Here is a 20,433-nt window from a genome sequence, read left to right as displayed (position 1 = left end):
GAACACTCAAACTAAAGAAATAATATATGTCTATTAGGAACTCGGCCTCTCAGTGCCTTGGTCGCCAATGCTCATGCGAGCTGAGATAGCTTATTAGGAAATCCGTTCTGTCTCCGTGAGAGCCAATGATGACCACTGCAAAGAAAATGTTCCGATGATTCACTCCTCGCTTTTCGATCCCCTGAACTGACATTTGGTTATCCTCTCCACAGTGCAGCAAAACAGTCTATGCATATGAATTAAGTGCTAAGTATGTGCTTCATATATATATATATATATATTATATATATATATATTATATTATATATTATTATTGATTATTAATATAATATATATAGATAGATAGATAGATAGATAGATAGATAGATAGATAGGATAGTAGTTAGATATATTTGTATAACTGAATCATGAAAGTCTGGAACATGATAAATGCATAAATAAAAGCATAAGCCACGAAGGAAAGTGAACCACTGGGTAGCTGCAAGATCTTTCGACTCAACGTCCTTTACTTAGCAGACTGCTAAGTAAAGGACGTTGAGTCGAATGGTCTTGCAGCTACTCCAGTGTTTCATTTTCCTTCGTGGCTTACACCTTTATTTATATAATACTTATATATATATATATATATATATATATATATATATATATATTATATATAGATATAGAAAGGATATTATTATTCCCCTTGTATTAGACTGTAAGTCGAAATTCCTTTCAAGAATGGAATGGAACATAGAATTTAGGGCAAAGGCCAAGCGCTGGTGCCTATGATATCATTCAACGTTGAAAGGGAAACTGAGAGTAAAATGGTTTGAAAGGTGTAACAGGAAAAAATATTATTACAGTTGCACTATGAAGCAATTGTTACGGGAGATGGTTGAGAAAAGTGAGAAGAAAGAAAGAGAATATGAACGGAGGTACAGTCAACGGAATAAAAAGGGTTGCAGGCAGTGGCCGCAGGGACGCCGCAAAGAACCTCAATTACTATCTTCGTACAGTGCACCGCGTGAGTTGCACTGAGGGCGCTACCCCACTAAGGCGAATTACTTACAAGAGACGAAAATTGTCCGACGTTAGAATAAGCCAATTTTTGGATGCGTCCTCTGGCAAAAATAATAATAAATAATAATAATAAAATTGTGAATACATTTCTACCCTAAGGTTCTCCTCCTTTCATAATATTTCTGTTTATTGCTCATTGTTGCCCATTTCTTGCTTTCCCCTTTTTTTTTCTTCTTTCTCCCCCTCGTCTTCCTTTCCCGGAATGTTTCTGCTAACGATCTGTTCATTACCCGGAACGGTCGTTTTGTAGCAATTACAAAATTCTTGTTCCAACTCCTTTTCTTGTGTTCGAATACTTTTTTTATTTAGTTTTTTTTTTTATTAAAGGGATACTCGCACGTACGTGGCTATATGCTTACGATACCTATTATCCCTGGGAGATCATTTATAACGACGATCATCCCCGTACTGCAAAAATAAAAAAAATAAAAAAAAAACATTATTGAGCTCATGCTCGTTGCGATAACCTAAGCGGTACGGAATCGAATTTAAATTTGTAACATTTTTCAGTTTCATTTTAAGATTGTTTTCATGTAGATATCTTTTAAGGTGAGCAGTTAGTGTAGCATATGTGGTGAGAGAAGAACTGAAATGGTGTAGAACATGATTTTACAGATGCAAATTTGATACAGAATTTTGGGTAGGTGGAAGGATAAGCTCGTAGTGTTTTGAGATGGTTCGATCAAGTGCAAAGAGAGAGAGAGAGAGAGAGAGAGAGAGCAACGATTTGGAATGAGAGAGAGAGAAAGAGAGAGCCAAGAGGCAACGACTATGGAAAGAGAGAGAGAGGGGGGGGGGAGACCCTATTCTGGAAAGAGAAGAGAGACAGAGAGAAACGATTTCAGAAAGGTAGAGATTGAGATAGCAACGACTCCGGAGAGAGAGAGAGAGAGAGAGAGAGAGAGAGAAAAGATTCTGGAAAAAGTAGAGAGAGAGAGAGTAACGATTCGGGAAGAGAGAGAGAAAGAGTGAGCCAAGAGACAACGACTAGGAGAGAGAGAGAGAGAGAGAGAGAGAGAGAGAGAGAGAGAGAGAGTGCAACGATTCCAGAAAAGTAGAATTAGAGAGAGCAATGATACCGAAGAGAGAGAGAGAGAGAGAGAGAGGAAAGCTTCATGTTTCACGACAACTGCTTATGGAAGTCTTCTGCAGGCGTTGAAAGTCGTGAAAAAATATTTAAAGAAGAGTTTCTGGCATTCAAGAGTTGCAAGAGCATTGTTTTGCAACTGCAGGCGTTAAGACGAACCCCTGAGCGCCGCAGAAGTTAAAATGAAGCTTAAATTGTCTTCTAGTTTTGGTTTTGAATGCGACAGGAGTTTCGGAATTTCTGTTGAGTAGGAAATGAAAAGTTCTGGGACGGCAAACCTCCACCAAGGCTGGATAATCCAGCCCCTTTAAAGGCGTTTTATCTCAAAAAGGTTTTTTTTCGGTTTCCATCAGATTCTGAACAATTGCTACCACTAGGAGACTCAACTTTGGTCAAATTTCCATGATATTTAATATGTAACTTTTAACGTAAACCTGCCAACAAATATACAGACGCACAAACAGGCACAGAAACATTATCTGCTTGTTGTAGATAACGAAAAGCAACCAGAAGTGTTTACATCTCACAAACCTCTATTCAAACAGCGTCAGAGACATTACCTGTTTGTTAGAGGTACAAATAAATACACTTTACATTTCACAAACCTCTGTATTCACAAACAGTCCCAGAACCATTACCTGTTTGTTACAGCTCACATAAAACAAACAAAAGTGTTTACGTTTCATAAATCTCTACATTCACAAACAGTTCCAGAAACATTACCTGTTTGTTAGAGATAGTAAAAATCAAAAAGAAGTGTTTTACCTTCACAAAGCTTAATATTCACAAACAAAGTCCCAGAAACGTTACACGTTTGTTACAGCTAACAAACTACAAACAGAAGTATTTACGTTTCACAAACCTCTACATTCACAAACAGTTCCAGGAACATTGCCTGTTTGTCACAGATAACAATAAATAAACATTACGTTTACATAAACCTCTAAATTCACAAACAAAATTTCAGGAACATTCCCTGTTTCTTAGAGCTAGCAAAATACAAACATTACCTTCCACAAACTTTAATTTTTAGAATCAAACAGTCCTAGAAACCTTACATGTTTGTTATAGCTAACCAAACGCAAACATACAAAATATATGGGCTTCACAAAACTCTGTATTCACTAACATAGTCCCAGAAACACAACTCGTTTGTTGAAGCTAACAAAAAAGAAAAAAAAATATTTACACTTCACAAGCCCTTAGTATATTCACAAACAGTCCCAGAAATATGACTCGTTTGTTACAGCTAACAAAAAACAAAGATGAATATTTGCGTTTCACAAACCTCTGTATTCACAAACAGACAGTCCCACAAGCGTTACCTGTTTGTGACAGATAACAAAATATTAATATTAGTCTTAATGTTTCACAAAACTCTATATTCACAAACAGACATTCCTAGAAACATTACCTGTCTGCTACAAGTGAAAACGTGTTTCACAAACCTCTGCATTCACAAACAAAATCCCAGAAACATTACCGGTTTATTAGACATCAAAAAATAAATAACTGTATTTCCATTTCACAAACCTAAATATTCACATCAAGTCAACTTCTCAGAATTCTGACAACCAGAAGAAAATAAAAATAAAAAATTATTGTTAAACAAACGTGTTACGGTTCACAAACCTTAATATTCACAAACAGAGTCCCAGAAACATTACCAGTTTGTTCCAGATAGCAAAAAAACAAACAGAAGTATTTACGGTTTTTTTTTCTTTTTTTCCTATCTGGAACAAACTGGTAATGTTCACATCGAGTTTACCTCTCAAAATTCAAGCAACCAGAAAGTAATAAATATCCTCGTATCCAGGTGTGACTAAACGACCGTCGAAACGCAGTTACGATTCATAAACCTGTAAATTTTGCGCCCATTTCCAAAATGGTCCTGCCAACCAGCGCCGAAAAAGCGCAGAATGAGCGCAGCGCTCATTCTGCGCAGTAGCGCTGACCTAGTTTTAGGCGATAATGACATTACGTCACTCACTAGATTGGTTGAATGATGTGGTTATACCAAATTTCCTTTGACAATGAACTGGTCGATCATTGCCGTTTTCGACTGTTCATTTTTCCCTGCATGATTTTTTTTTCGGGGGGCGGGGTGTAGTGTTTATTAGCGTTCCTCTCTCTCCCTCTCGCTCTCTCTCTCTCCCAATATATATATATATATATATATATATATATATAGATATATATATACTATATATATATATATATATATACCTATATATCCCAATATATATATATATATATATATATATATATATATATACTATATATATATATATATATATATATATATATGTATATAATGTGCGGTGTATTTTTTGTCACATATGCTGGGCCCTTTTTGTAAAACAAAAACCAAAAAAAAACGTTAATATTTTCGTGAATTTTACGAAACCTCCACGCTGTACCTGGGACAGCTGATGTTGGAATACTTATTAGCCACCTCTATATTGCACCCAAAAGGAGAGAGAGGAGAAGAGAGAGACGAGAGAGAGAGAGAGAGAGGGGGGGGGAGAGAGAGGGGGGGGGTTAATTTCATACCCCTCCCCCCTCCACCACTAAGAAAAAAAAAAGGCCAAATGTCTGAATTTTGGTGGGGCAAACGAGCAAACTTTACCATAAGGTATCTTCGCCGAGGAAATGAACGTATCACTTATTATAGGAATTGAAGACCTCGTCGTTGACTTTTATTTCGGGAAGGAGGGTGGAATTTTTTTTCAGGTTTTTAAGGCTTTCTCGGCTAATTGCCTAGTTAAAAAAAGAGTTTATCATTTCTATGGATACGATTTAATAGAAGAAACATTAATAAACGTTCTTATGGTAGTGAACTATTATTATTATTATTATTATTATTATTATTATTATTATTATTATTATTATTATTATTATTATTATTATTATTATTATTGTTGTTGTTGTTGTTGTTGTTGTTGTTGTTATTATTATTATTATTATTATTATTATTAATCCGAAGATAAAGAAGAAAAAGAACCCCTCACTTGCAATTCAAGCTTCCAAAGAATATTAATGGTGTTTATTTTAAAAAAGTAACAGAAAGAAAAGTTCACTTATTAGAAAAGACAAATAAAATAACGAATTAATAAATAAGTAGGTAGAATGTTAGTAAATAATGAAGATACAAGGAAAATATATACTCTAATTATTAGCCAGCAGTATATTAGCGAGAAAACTTGTAGCATTGGGTCCTCATGCTGATTATTCTCTTTTGTTACCAAATACAATATTTTTTGTGCCGTGTTCACGACATAACTAATATTAGTTTATGTAGAAATTCAGAAAATGGATGATGATGAAATGGCAGAAGATGTGAGCATATATACCCTAGCAGTTGTAGTTTCTATTTAACCCTTGACCCATGATTATGACCTTGGACACAACATATAATATCCTGCAGCCTCCTTAGGCACAGAAGATGCATATAAAATCTGAAGTCTTAAACGCCTAATGATTTTTAACAGACGCCATTAGCAGTGCAGTTGCTATTTGACCTCTAACCTCTAAAAATGACCTTGACTTATAATCTTGGGTTCAGCATACCATACTGAATCCTCTTCAGCAATAGACACAAATCGTTCTCCTTCTTAAGTAATGAAATAATAATCCTATTGAAAATAAAATTACTCTAAGATGAGATTTTGACCAATACAAATCGTTCTCCACCTTAAGTATTAAAATTTAAATCCATTAGAAGTCAATTCAAGCATTACACTATAAGAATTCAAATCATAACCTTTTTGAAGCGCCCCAGTGGCATGATCCGTATGGTCTTGGCCTGCTACCTCGGTGGCCGCGAGTTCAATACTCGGGCATTCCACTGAGGGGTTAGAGATGTGTATTTCTGGTGATAGAATTTCACTCTCGACGTCGTTCGGAAGTCACGTAAAGCCGTTTGTCCCGTTGCTGAATAACCACTGGTTCCATGCAACGTAAAAACACCATACAAACAATGATAAAAAACATTTTGAGAACAAAATCAATTACTATTGATGAGATTCAGACAAATACAAATCCTTCTCCATCTTAAATCATGAAAATGTAATCCTTTAGAAGTCAATTCAAGTAATCCGTCATAAGAATTGAAATCGTCAACTTTTTTAAAATAAATTCAAACCTTAATGATGAGATCTAGACGAGCCAAAAACCAGTCGTGTTTGGACCAAACTCACTCGAACCACAGTTCCGAGCATCCGAGAAATTTTCGCTGGAAGTTTTAGCCGAAACAAACTTTATCATTCGTTTTCCGGCTCCGGCCTCGGCATTGCAAACCCTCTGTTAGTTTTAAACCCTCGTACAACCGGCGCGCTAATCGATTTAAAATCTGAATTCGAAAGGTTTAGCCTATGTTTGTGCGTGTTTGTTTGTGTTTGTGGCAGGCAGCGGGCGCTAACATACCATGAATATCAAGCACTACGAACTGGAACAAACGTGGAATCAAAAAAACTGGGAACTATTCGAACTATTGCCAGGTTGTTCAAATCTCATATTCCGTGAGTTTTTTTTCAGACTTTTTCGACAAAAGTCTTTTTAGCTGACAAATTCTGATTAGTAATGCGTGTGTATGAACGTAAACGATTTCGTTTTAATAAATTTTTTATTTGAATTATAAAAGGCAATTGTAATGACCATTATATCAAAAGCTATTAGACTTGTACATTTTAACGTTATTTTCATAATTTTTCATTTCAGTAATAACAAAAAATAGAGACCATTAAATATAAATTCTTAACAAATGGATATGTTTTATACAAATACGTGTATATAAAGATACATATATATACATTTGCGTGTGTATGTACAATTATTTCATCTATCTTTATATATAAATATATATATATATATATATATATATATATATATATATATATATATATATATATATATATATATATATATATATGTGTGTGTGTGTGTGTGTGTGTGTGTGTATATATGTATATATATACATATATATCATATATATATATATATATATATATATATATATATATATATATATATATATATATATATATATATATATATATATATGTTACGGCCATTTTGCAAAAATGGTCATTTTACAAAATTGCCGGCCATTATGCAAAAGGACCAAATTCGTGGCCATTTTGCAAAATGACCTAAATTTCTCAACATTTTGCAAAACTACCAAGATTTTGGTCAGTTTACAAAATTATCGTTGGTCAGTTTACAAAATGTCCATACAGCAAGCACCCAGATGGGAAAAAAAGCGAGGAATGATAAAACGTAGTGAACATAACTAATTTTATTCATTTTCAGAAAATACAACTTTCAAATACATCAAAGGTAAAAAGTTTTAGCAAGTAACTAGTTGAAAGAAAGTAAATGATAAACATAAGTATATGTACAATACATTAAAGAAAATAGAATACAAAATACATCAAAGTTTAATGTATTTGTGTGTCGACCTTGTTAGAGCAAGAGGCACTGCATTTGCATCTGCTGTTGCATAAAACAGACTTTTTTACACATTTGCAGCGTCTGGTCATACATGACTTAGTGCAAGAGCATTTAGCGAATCCCTGACCTTGTCCCATTGATTCTGCAATGGCTACTTCCCGCAGGCTTACTTCCCGCTCCTGTACAACATCATCTAGCGAAAGGAATTTTTCTAGACATGGAGTAAATTGGTTGCGAGTGTACACCTGTTTAAACAGGCCGTGTTTTGTACCAAGCTTATAAGTGCCATTGTCCAATGCCTGAAAAACAACTGCCTTCACATTAGGAAACTGCACGTCCGCGGTCAACTAATGGAACAGGAACCATCACAGTGTCCCCTACTTTGGCTGGTTGAAATCTCCTAATTTTTTGGGCTTGTTTCTGTTGTTCTATGTTGGCCTTCATTTGTTCAGTATGAATACTCTGACTTCGACTGAAGATGGAACAAAGCATAGGCTCATCAGCATCGTTATTCATCATAGAACACGGAGTATAAGAGTGACATGGGTTTTCACACACCTTGCACACATTTGAACCAAAATATCTTTTACCACAGGAGATGCAGTTAATGACAGCGGATGGTTCTTCTTGCTCTTCAACACCTGTCTCTTCCTCCTCTGTGTCTGTGACCTCATTGACAACACCTAGTGCCTCTGTAAGCTGCTCCTCCGTCTGCATACCGTCCAGGACATCCTCTGGTACAGAAATTGCGTCAACACCAAGAGGAGCCTTCTGTCCATACATGACCTCATATGGTGTCCTTCCAATTCCCGAGTGAAAGCGGGCATTTTTCTTCCACTGGACAAAGCTCAGTCTTCTCCTGGCTTTCAGCAGTGCCTTATTGACAACAATAATACTGTTTATTTTGTAAACTGACCAAAATCTTGGTCGTTTTGCAAAATGTTGAGAAATTTAGGTCTTTTTGCAAAATGGCCACGAATTTGGTCCTTTTGCATAATGGCCGGCAATTTTGTAAAAACGACCAATTTTGCAAAATGGCCGTAACATATACTCTTATAGATATATAATATATTTATTATTTAATATATTATCTATTTGGTAATATTATATGGTATAATTAATGTCTGTAAATAGGATAATCCCACCCTTCTTGGCGCCACCCAGGGAAACTCTGATTGACAACCAATATACTCTGTCTCTCTCTCTCTCTCCCATTCCTGTTAAGATAGTTGCTTCAGTTACATTGACCATCATTCTTTATATTTTATATTTCACCACTTCTCACTCCCCCTATTCATATCGGGGGCTGAACTTGGACTTAAAGGGCATAGATAGTGTCCTGTTCATCCCAGCGACCTGAAAGACTGTGGATCAGATTTTATTTTTTCCATTTTATTTTTCACCGCTTCTCAATTCTCCCCTTTTCTATCAGAACTGAACATGGACTTAAAGGGCATCGAGAGTATCACTATTCATCTCATTGACCTTGAAAACTAAGGATTAGACCCAAATATCTGTAGTTTTCAGTCATTTTCATATGTCACCACCTTCCCACCCCTTCTCACCACCTGTTCCTATCAAGGCTGAACTTGGACTCAAAGGGTATTGGGAGTGTCACTATTCATCTCAGAAACCTTGAAAATATGGATTAGGCACGAATATCTGTATTTTTTTTTTTTTTTTTTGCATGTCACCACCTCCCCATCCCTTCTCACCCACCCCACTTCTTATTGGTGCTAAGCTAATATCTTTCATTTTCAGCTATTTCTACGTCACACCCTTCTCACCCACCTCCTATCAGGGCTCAACTTGCACTTAAAGGACATCAGGAGAGTCAACATTTATCTCAGAGACCTCAAAAACTGGACTAGACACTAATATTTGTCATTTTCGGTTATTGTCACATGTGAACCCCATTCCCACCTCTTCCCACCTCCCTTCCTATTGGCGGGTGAATTTGGACTTGAAGGGCATCAGGAATGTCACTATTCATCTCAGCGACCTCAAAAACTGTGGATTAAACAGTAATAGCTATTGTTTTCAGTTATTTTTACATGACAACCCTTTTCACCCCTTCTCACCCAACCACCCTTCCTATTAGGACAGAACTTGAACTTATAATTCATTGGGAGTGTCACTAATCATTTCAGCGACTCAAAACTATGGATTTGACACTAATACCTGTGGTTTTTGGTTATTTTTACATGACACTCCATTCACACACATACCCTTTGGTAGCAGTCAGCAATGGCTTAGCCCCAGTACTCTTTCAGGATGATAATTCATATGTATACAGTTTTGGTTGAAATTGCTTAATGCATAAAGTGTATTTGCCATGTACATGCACACACACATATAGATACATCCATTCTATAATTTATATATATATATATTAATTTATGTATAATTATTATATAATATAAATTATAATATATTTATATTAATCCCTGTAAATCACTTTATCTAATAAGTACAAAAATAAGATGCATTTTACACAGGCGAAATCCTGGTAAGTAATTGGCCATAAAATATTCAGGCAACAATTCACGCCACTTTGAATATTAATGAAATGTCCAGGGATTAATCTTTTTTACTTTATGCGTGTGTACGTGTGTGTGTGTGTGTGTGTGTGTGTGTGGGAGCATGGGAGGTAGGGGGAGATGGTGGGCCAAAGGTGATTTGATTCGTGGACAGATGAGTTAACTGGGGGGACAGTTATGGGTATTTTTCGGAATATTTTATAATCTTATATACATACATACTTAGTATATGTCACACACACACACACACACACACACACACACACACACACACACACACATATATATATATATATATATATATATATATATATATAATATCTATATATATATATATATATATATATATATAAAACCAGGGGTTGACTCAAGCGGACAGGCCGACTTCTACATTTGTCTTTATTCCGACGTTTCGTAACAACATATTTCTTGCATCTTCTGGGTATCTGTCGATTTAATTAAATATGATAAAATTATAATCAATCTTTAATTCACTAAGAATTATAAAACAGTAAAAAGACTAACAATTACTTAAATTTACAATGGCAAGAAAATATTTAAAAACTAAGACCGCCGACCAACCTTTAGATAAGAGAAAGGAAGGCTGAATGATGTAAAACAGCACAAATGGAGACACGTTAGCTAAGGTACAGTTGGATGGAGGAGGTTTGGTTTTCATCCGTCTGCGGTCTTAGATAGCTTTTAGTATTTTTTTGTACTTTTGTAAATTTTAGTCAATTTTTCTCTTTTTACTGATTTGTAATTTTCAGTAAATTTAAGATTGTTTTATAATCTTATCATATTTAATTAATTGACAGATTTCCAGAACATGTAATGAATGTGTTATTACGAAACTTCGAAATATAGAAAAATGTAAATATTGGCCTGTTTCCTTGATTTGATGTATCCCTTAGTCTTCACCTGTCTGCACTATGGTTGTGTATACATATATATATATATATATATATATATATAATATATATTATATATATATATATATATATATATATATATATATATATATATATATATATATATATATATATATTAATTATATAAACGAATACCACAGGAAAATGATAGGCAGAAATCCAAGCGATTTCTTCTTTACTAAGACAATGTGAAGTGACGTGCATCTACAGTGATTTTTTTAAGCTATATATATATATGATATCTATATATATATATATATATATATATCATATATATACATAAATATATATATACATATGTATAATATGTATACTGTAAGCATGTATAATATTCTAGTGTTCTAAAACGAATGAAACGTCAACCTAACTATTCAGCAAAATCCTCTAATTTGAAAGAAACTATTGGAAAGTACTATAATTTTCTTGCCCTTCCCATTCCGTCATAACGAATTCCTTACTGAATAACTGAACCGATAAAAATTAAGATAAACACATAGTTTAAAAAGAAACGAACAAGGAGAAAATGAAAATGAAAGGCAAGGACCACAACTATGTGGTTTTATTTTTGGTCTTCCAACAGACAGAAAACGAAATTGGCTTAAAACTGTATCATTCTTATACAACTCCTCATACGATTCAAATCTTATAATACTTACAGCATGTATTTGGAAACCGAACATTTTGAGGGAGATTTAACAAATCCACGGGAATTATGTATTGCGTTGCAGGTCAGGTCATTAATGATTATTATTTTTGTTAAGTATTTTTGGGATTCAGTTAACATTGACTGTCTACTACGGGTTAAAAAAAATTTGTATCGTATTTCTGAAATATGTTTTAGGAGGAGTTAATGAGCATTTATACGTACATTTATACAGCCTTCTCTCTCGTCTCTCTCTCTCTTTCTATCTCTTTCTATATATATATATATATATATATATAATATATATATATATATATATATATACATATATACAAATATATATAAATATATATATACATATATATATATAAATGTATATAAAATACAAACCACGTATATACATATAGACACATATATATGTTTGTTATATACATTAAATATATTGTATGTTATATATTATTTCGAAAAATAATTTGATATTTTCAAATGTTTCTTTTCTATCTTCTTTTTGTTACGGATTTGATCACACTTTCCACGCAAATATTCCCCAATTTCGATAACTAACAAAAAATGATTTACCAATAAATATAAATATATTTTTCCATAAATGCAAAATCAGCAAACAGCGAAAATCAAATTTTGCAAACCCGAAGCACAAAAAGAATGAAGCCAAATTCGATAAGCGTATCCAATGTCATGCTTCGCTCCCCCGAAAAAGGCATTGAGAGAGAGAGAGAGAGAGAGAGAGAGAGAGAGAGAGATTGAGAGAGAGAGAGAGAGAGAGAGAGAGAGAGTGACAGAGAAAAGTGGCAAAGAGAGAGACAGACAGATAGAGAGAGAGAGATAATGAAAAAGCGACAGAGAGAAAGACACAGACAGAGAGACAGACAGACAGAGAGAGAGAGAGAGAGAGAGAGAGAGAGAGAAGAGAGAGAGAGAGAGAGAGAGAGAGAGAGAGAGAGAGAGAGAGAGAGAGATAGTTCGGATGAGGAGACATCGAGGTCGACAATGAAGTTTTGGAAATGATGTTTTGCAACGGGATGACAAGATAATGATGTTTTTGATGTTGATGCTGATAACGACAATATTACCATTAGGATGATGGCTAAGATGGAAAGATGACGACACACGTACATAGAGAGAGCAGACAGACAGACAGACAGAAAGGCTCATAGAGAGAGAGAGAGAGAGAGAGAGAGAGAGAGAGAGAGAGATAGGAAGGGAAAGAGAAAGAGAGAGAGATAGACAAAGCAGAGACACAGAAAAACAGAAGGAGAGAGACAGACAGACAGACAATGAATGAGAGAGAGAGAGAGACGGACAGAAAGAGAGACAGGAAGAGAAAAGAGAGATAGAAAGGAAAGAGAAAGAGAGAGAGAAAGGGAGAGACAGACAGACAGAGACACACAGAAAAGCAGAGAGAGAGAGAGAGAGAGAGAGAGAGAGAGAGAGAGAGAAATCTTCACAAAATAGCGGGATGGGAGTTACATTTTGAGATAAAAGAGTTGCGAGACAACCCGATTTAGGTCTCCGGTTACGTGGAGCTGTTTAGAATGGCCTAAAAAAACTCATATGAATATCAGTTTCATCCAAAATATGTTCAGGATTTATTAGCATATACTAAGAAGGGTACCTTGCCTCCCAATAAGGTTTTGCGTCCGTAAAAAAAAAAATTATATAAATGTAAAATAAAAGTCAATTGAACGTCACATCTACGAACATTTTACAACTGTTAAGCAGACAACTAATGTAGTGAAAAACATATATTGAAATAAATGTAAAGGGATTCCAGTATACAAAATTATTATGAAAAAAACACCATGGCTGACGGTTTAACCTGTCCATAGAAAGTACTTTTCAGAGGTGCAAGTTTCTCCCAAAATCGGGATTATTACGCAAAAGGCGTAATAATCCATCCTACGCCTTTTGCGTAGATCTGTGAACAAACAGATGAACGAACATACAGGGTATAATTGTAAATAAAAGCATGACCTATTTTTTTAATTAAGAAATCCTGAAAAAAATTCTTACGTATTCTATCTGCAATAAAAGAATAAAAAGTCTCTGATTCTTTACAGATATTTCATCGTAAACAATAGACCTATTAATAAAAGCGTATGGGGAAATATCACTAATGATATTGTACGGTATTTTAAGTCTCTTATTAAATCAAAGAACAAAAGGGACTGATTGTTTACAGGAATTTCATCGCAAACAAAAGACCCATTAATAAAAGCGCCTGAGGAAATGTCACTAATGATATTGCACCACATTTCAACAGTCTTCTATTCGAATTGCAATTCCTACCAGCGGAACTGAGCAGAACAAATGATCACTACATTACCGTGAAAACATTTGGTAAAATGTCAGCCAATTTCTCCATCTTGAATATAATCTCCTTTAAGTGTTCCCGGGTACATCTGAGCCTCTTGGAGCAATATATGATTTCATTAAGCCTTTGTCAAGACCAAATTATTCTCTTGAAATGTTGCTTATGTAGGATCAATATTATCATTATTATTATTATTATTATTATTATTATTATTATTATTATTATTATTATTATTATTATTATTATTATTCAGAGGATGTGCCTTATTCATATAGAACAATTATAGCTTTCAAAGAATATTGCCGTGTTCGTTAAGAAGTATATAAAGGGAGGTTGAAGCTTTCAAAGAATATTATAGTGTTCATTAGCAATTAGTAAAAGGGGGTAAAAGGAAATACAGAAGGAAGAGATCACGCTTATCAAAAAAGAAAAAATATCATTAAACTGATAAATGGATAAAAATGTATTATGATTCAAGGAGAATTGTATTTGGGAAGTAATGAATTGCATCTTCGCATTTCGAAGTTCCAGTTGCACGACATCGTCTGGGAGGCAGTTCCACAGTCCAGACGTGTGAGGAATAAAGGACCTCTGGAACTGAGAACTTCGACAGCGAGGCTAAACATTTACTGCATATTAAAGTTGTAGGTACCTTTCATTATCACATTAACGGTTGAAAGGAGTGATTGAACTACCTGTCAACAGATTAGCATGTTGTAAAGCAAACTGCTTCGCCCAGTTATCTTAAGAATGAAGAGACTATATACATATTCACACCTTACTGTAATCAGCATAGAATATAACTTTCTATGATCTACAAGAAAAAAATTCAGCCACCTTTTATTTTTTCTTGGCCGGAGAAAAAATTGTTTGTAGGTTACAGTTAGTCTCAGAAATTATTCAAAATAATGTACAAACGCTGAGATAGAGAGAGAAAAAAACATGTGTACACACACACACAAATATAAATATGCACTATATACCTTATATATATATACACACACATATATATACATATATATATATATATATATATATATATATATATATATATATATATATATATATATATATATACGTGTGTGTGTGTGTGTATGTATGTATATATATATAATATATATATATATATATATATATATATATATATATATATATAAATTATCTTTGTAAGTGTGTATGTTTGTCTGTAACACCAGCTGATACTTGGACCCCATCAGTCACCGCGACTGAAGAAATGGACATTGATTCTGCCCTCCAAATCAAATTGACAGTATTCTCGGAAATTCAATTAATGTGACATATTTCGCTCCCGTTGACAAATGTCCAAGATTTCTCTCTTTCTCACTTTTATCTTGCAATTGACCTTGACATTTGAACTGCTTTATACCGTTAGGGAGAAGTGACAGAAAATATGTCATTGTTATTGTCTACTTGAAATGTATATTTGCTGTCTTATATATATTCAACCCTGTTTTATGGTAGGTCCACTCATTCTTCATCTGTGTTGGGTTCCATGTGTATCTGCTTCCTTTATATCCCCATCTGTCAATTATACAACCATTCTTTGTGAATTTATTTTTATGTTTCTATCACTCTGCAAAGTAAAGGACAGTAAGTCGAAAGGCCTAGCGCCACTCCCTTGTTTCGCTTCCATCGTGGTATTTGCCTTTATTTATATATTCATCACGTTCCACATTTTCGCGATTCAGTTATATATACACATATAAATATGGATATAATATTATATATATATATATATATCTATATATATATATATATATATATATATATATATATATATGTGTGTGTGTGTGTGTGTGTGTGTGTGTGTGTGTGTGTGTGTGTATATATTATAATTACACCATACAGAATGGTCCGACTTACGCCTAAATTATTCTGTATGTATTAATGTATATTTCACAACATGTAGTATCATCACTGTATTTACATATACACGATTATAAATACTTAGGTACAGAAATACAGGATTTAAAAACAATTTTTTCAGCGTGTATATTCTAACAACTATTGTTGTCCCATGTATAGAAATTATTCACGAACATACCTACTTCGTTATATGTTGTAGATATTGACAAACAATTCATATTGTTGCATATAATGACTATACAAATACACATACAATCGTGTATGAATATGAATAAGATGTAAACATCTCAACAGTTACTGTTGTCATAATCATACATAAAAAGGTGCATATAACAAGTATACATATAAATACAAGCATGTATGAATATTTATTAGAAGTAGACACCTTACATTTACTATCGCCACATAATCATATACTAGAGAATATAGCATACATGCATGCATTCTTATATGAAATGTATATACATCCTAAAAGATATTGGTCTCTGTCACGTTTATACCATATAATTATACAAACACAGTCATACACAAAAAGGTGCATGTTTACAGATATACAGGCATGCATACATCATATACGACAAAGATCATACATCCACACACATATACAGTCATAAATAAGCAGATACATGAATGAAGACATGCGTGCATTCTTATATGACGTGTATACATGTATATATCCTAACAGCTATTGCTTTTTCTCACTCACAGATCATACAATTATCATACACAGTCATGCTAAAAATATGCATGTATACATACATACAGACTTACATACATTATTAGGAGGCATGTATACATGTATACCCTAACAGCTATTTTTTTCTGTCACTCACAGACCATACAATTATAAACACACAATTATACCTAAAAAGATGCATATATATATACAAAGATCATACAATAAAACCCATACAATTATACACAATGCTTGTATACTACATACCATACACAATCATGCACACACGTAATCTCAGAATTCCAGTCGCATACTAAAGTCTGTATTTCCCCCGACATAATCAAATTATTTATAAGTTAACTTATCTCGCTTTTGCCTGGAATTGCAAGAATTCCAGAATTCCAGCGCAAATACTTCAAAGGATTCCGGATATGACTTCCAGAAAAATGAATTATGGAAGACTCTATGATGGATTGTGGGGCCCTGGGGTTAGGTTAAGGGGATGAGGGGTTGTGGAACCCTTGAGGTTGGAAGTGGGTGGGGTTGGGGAAGGTTGAGGTTGGAGAAAAAGATTTTGTTGGAGAGAAAGTTAATGAGGTCATGTGTGAGTAGGAATCATGGACTTATGATAAGTATCTCATAATCTTGTTTCAGTTTTTGATGAGTTAAGAAAAGTTGCAGGAATGGTGAAATACTTTATATATATATATATATATATATATATATATATATATATATATATATATATATATATATATATATATATACTTTAATTAATCAACACAATTCGGTGTGAAACAGGAATAGATTTCTGACTCACCATGGGACCGAACCCCTGGTCTTTCGAGTGAGAGTCCAAGGCGTTAGCAATTCTGACGCAAATGTTACAAAAAGGAGTTGGAACCTAAATTTGCTAGTTATCTTAGGCCTTACTCACCTGCCCGAGAAAAATCTTAGGTACGTAAGTACTTAGACTCCACCTTCATTTTATGACCTTTGTGTCCGAATTGCTAATGCCCTGGACCCTCACACAAAAGTCTGGGGTTCGGTCCCATGGTGAGCCAGAAATCCATATCTATATCTATGTATATATATATATATATATATATATATATATATATATATATATGTGTGTGTGTGTGTGTGTGTGTGTGTGTGTGTGTATTATGATGAGAGCATTTTCTAAATATCTAGTCTACCCCAGTTGACCTGAGTAAGCAGTCATGTACCTGAACGTTGGTCGACTGGTTTGGGTCGCAACTAGGGTAGAAAGAGTGTGATAAAGAGAGGACCTCGAAGAGGTGATCCTGACCTCACAGAGGTGACGTCATTCATAAGGAAACCTCTCTCTCTCTCTCTCTCTCTCTCTCTTTCTCTCTCTCTCTCTCTCTCATAAAATAGGAAGTAATATCTCTCTCTCTATCTCTTTATAACTCCCTAATGAAATAAGGAAAATTTTTCTCTCTCTCTAATGAAATAGGAAATTCTTCTCTCTCTCTCTCTCTCTCTCTCTCTCAGTGAGCAAGCAGTTCACTTTCCAATTACTGACCGTTAAGCAACGGATTTCGCGTGCAAATCTCCACCAAGTCATCCATTCCTATCTCTCCTAAATTCTAGTCACTTGTTGCTAATTCCTTCTTTCATGTCTGGTATAATTTTCACAAAAATCCGCTCATAATCTTAGTATGTTAAGCAACAAACAGACCAAAGAACAGGTAACCCGAACTAAAATTGAGTTAAATATTTGAAGAATAGGTGATAATAAGCATATTTAGGACATTATGAATGCTTCAAGATATCATGATAAGCGTACGAAGTACATCGTGTTACTCTGCATTGTTTTGTTCATCATTTACTGATAGTTAAATTTCAAGTTATTTGCTACACACAGAAAAATAAATGTATGGATTCACATTGCTTCTGGTAAGATGTATAACCTGTTAGCTGTTATCCTACGAAGGATGGCTTCAGATATAAAGGTGCAGTCACGGACTCTTTCAGATTTGGGAAATAAAATTCATGTAACACATAGATAAAGATAAAGACATAGATCTTAAGAAGTAATTCCATAAATGTGTGAAGATAATAAATGGTAATCTATCATTTAACGAATTAGAGAGTAATTGAAATTATTAAGTATAGAATCTGGAATTCTATTTTGAAATGATAAATTGTGATAATCTGGAGTAGATCATTCAGTAAACTGAAAGATAATTCATTAAAGAAATTATTAGAATAATTGAGCATGTAATGTTATATTCAAATGATAAATCGTGATAAATTAGGATAAATCATTTTGTAAACTAAAATTTTGAAATGATAAATTGGAATAATTTGGAAATCGTTATTTAATAAACAAAGATAATCTATCAAACGCATTATTAAAATCGTTGAGTAGAAATTTGAAATTTTCTTAGAAAATTCTAAATTTTGCAAGTCTTGAATTCCTTATTAAATCAAAAATTCGCCTTTTATACAAAATAATTCATTTATTAAACTTTCAGGCTTTCAGTCGATCTCTACAGTTTACTGGTGATGAAACATACAAAGTCTGGTTCTAAGATGACACACACTTATAAAGTTTTTCATGATCATTACAGTCATATCCTTGTAAGTGTCTTGGAATTCAGGAGTTACAGATACAGTGTGAATATAACAGTAACTTTATAATGTTTTTTCTCTGATTTCATCCCTTGTTGTTGGGAATGAACAGAAAATGGAATCGTATTTTTAGTCAATATTCTTATGCAAAATAAAATGTTTCAAATTGTCATGGAAAAGTTTCATCTCAAAGATTGTTTGATAAGGTCAAAGATAAAAGATAACAAGATAATAAATAATGACAAATGAAAAAAAAGCACAGAGGGTTAAATTATTTTGTGACTGTTGAAAACGTTAAAATAAAATGATAAAATCATCATTGGAAAGTTTAATTTCAGAAACTCTGTTATGAGGACAAAGATAAAATAATCGTATAATAAGTAAAAGCAAACACAAAAACAATTAAAATACAAGCCCTAATAAAAACAAGAAATAAAGAAAATTCTATGACTGTTGAACAGGTTAAAATAAAACTGACAAATCATAAGAAAATTTTATTTCAAACATTCTTTGATAAGAATAGAGAATCTCAAATAATAAGATAATAAGTAAACACCAACAAAATCAATTAAAATAAGAACGTAAGGGCATCTTAAGGCCTTTTTAAAACGCGCCAAGAAACTTTATTCAAAGAATCAATTAGAAGTTGCCGACGAAATACCCCATCTCTTCATTTATACTTACAGCATCCATGCCCTCGAAGAGAAGCATCATTTTTCAATTAAAACTAGACTTTTAAGCTATTTATTAATTCCCTCCTTGACTTAAAAGTCTTGGCAGGGTCACAGGTCGATGTATAGACCCTACGACTCAAAAGAAGGTCAGGTCACAACCGGCGGAGAGTTGTAGACAACTCACAAACACACATAACCGGGCCGTCGAGAGCCGCAGGAAAAACGCGTCCACCCCTGATCACATCTGACTCGCTACTAAACGTCTCGGCGCAAGGAACGCATCTGGGTGCCCCCAAGGTACTCCCCAACAGCCTCCAGGCCAACCCCCCTACCCCCGAGTAACCTAGCCTAGCCCATAGGAGGGACCAGTAGGAGCCTTTGCCCGAATTTTGTCTAGTCATTCGTATATGTCTCGTACGCATGACCTATGACTTTCTTAACACATCAGGTCATTTGCAGGTTTTAAGACTGACCACTGTGATACATTCTTGAGGAATTGCCTAGATTTTGACCTAACATGACCTATGACTATCACAAGACATCAGGTC

At 34.0% G+C, this 20,433-nt stretch overlaps 1 protein-coding gene across 1 annotated transcript in view; it reads right to left on the bottom strand.

Moving 5' to 3' along the window:
• LOC135205539 (uncharacterized) overlaps positions 1 to 20,121 on the bottom strand; it is a 133,310-nt gene extending 113,189 nt beyond the window's left edge. The window contains exon 1 of the mRNA XM_064236296.1: positions 19,896 to 20,121. The gene's annotated coding sequence lies outside the window, so the exon portion shown is untranslated. The remainder of the gene's footprint in view (positions 1 to 19,895) is intronic.
• Positions 20,122 to 20,433: the final 312 nt, after the last annotated feature.

This window comes from Macrobrachium nipponense, chromosome 24 (genome assembly GCF_015104395.2).
Source record: "Macrobrachium nipponense isolate FS-2020 chromosome 24, ASM1510439v2, whole genome shotgun sequence".
In the NCBI taxonomy this organism is placed as follows: Eukaryota; Metazoa; Arthropoda; class Malacostraca; order Decapoda; family Palaemonidae; genus Macrobrachium; species Macrobrachium nipponense.
Note: the sequence above shows the minus strand (reverse complement) of the source record. Positions and strands in the feature narration are given on the sequence as shown.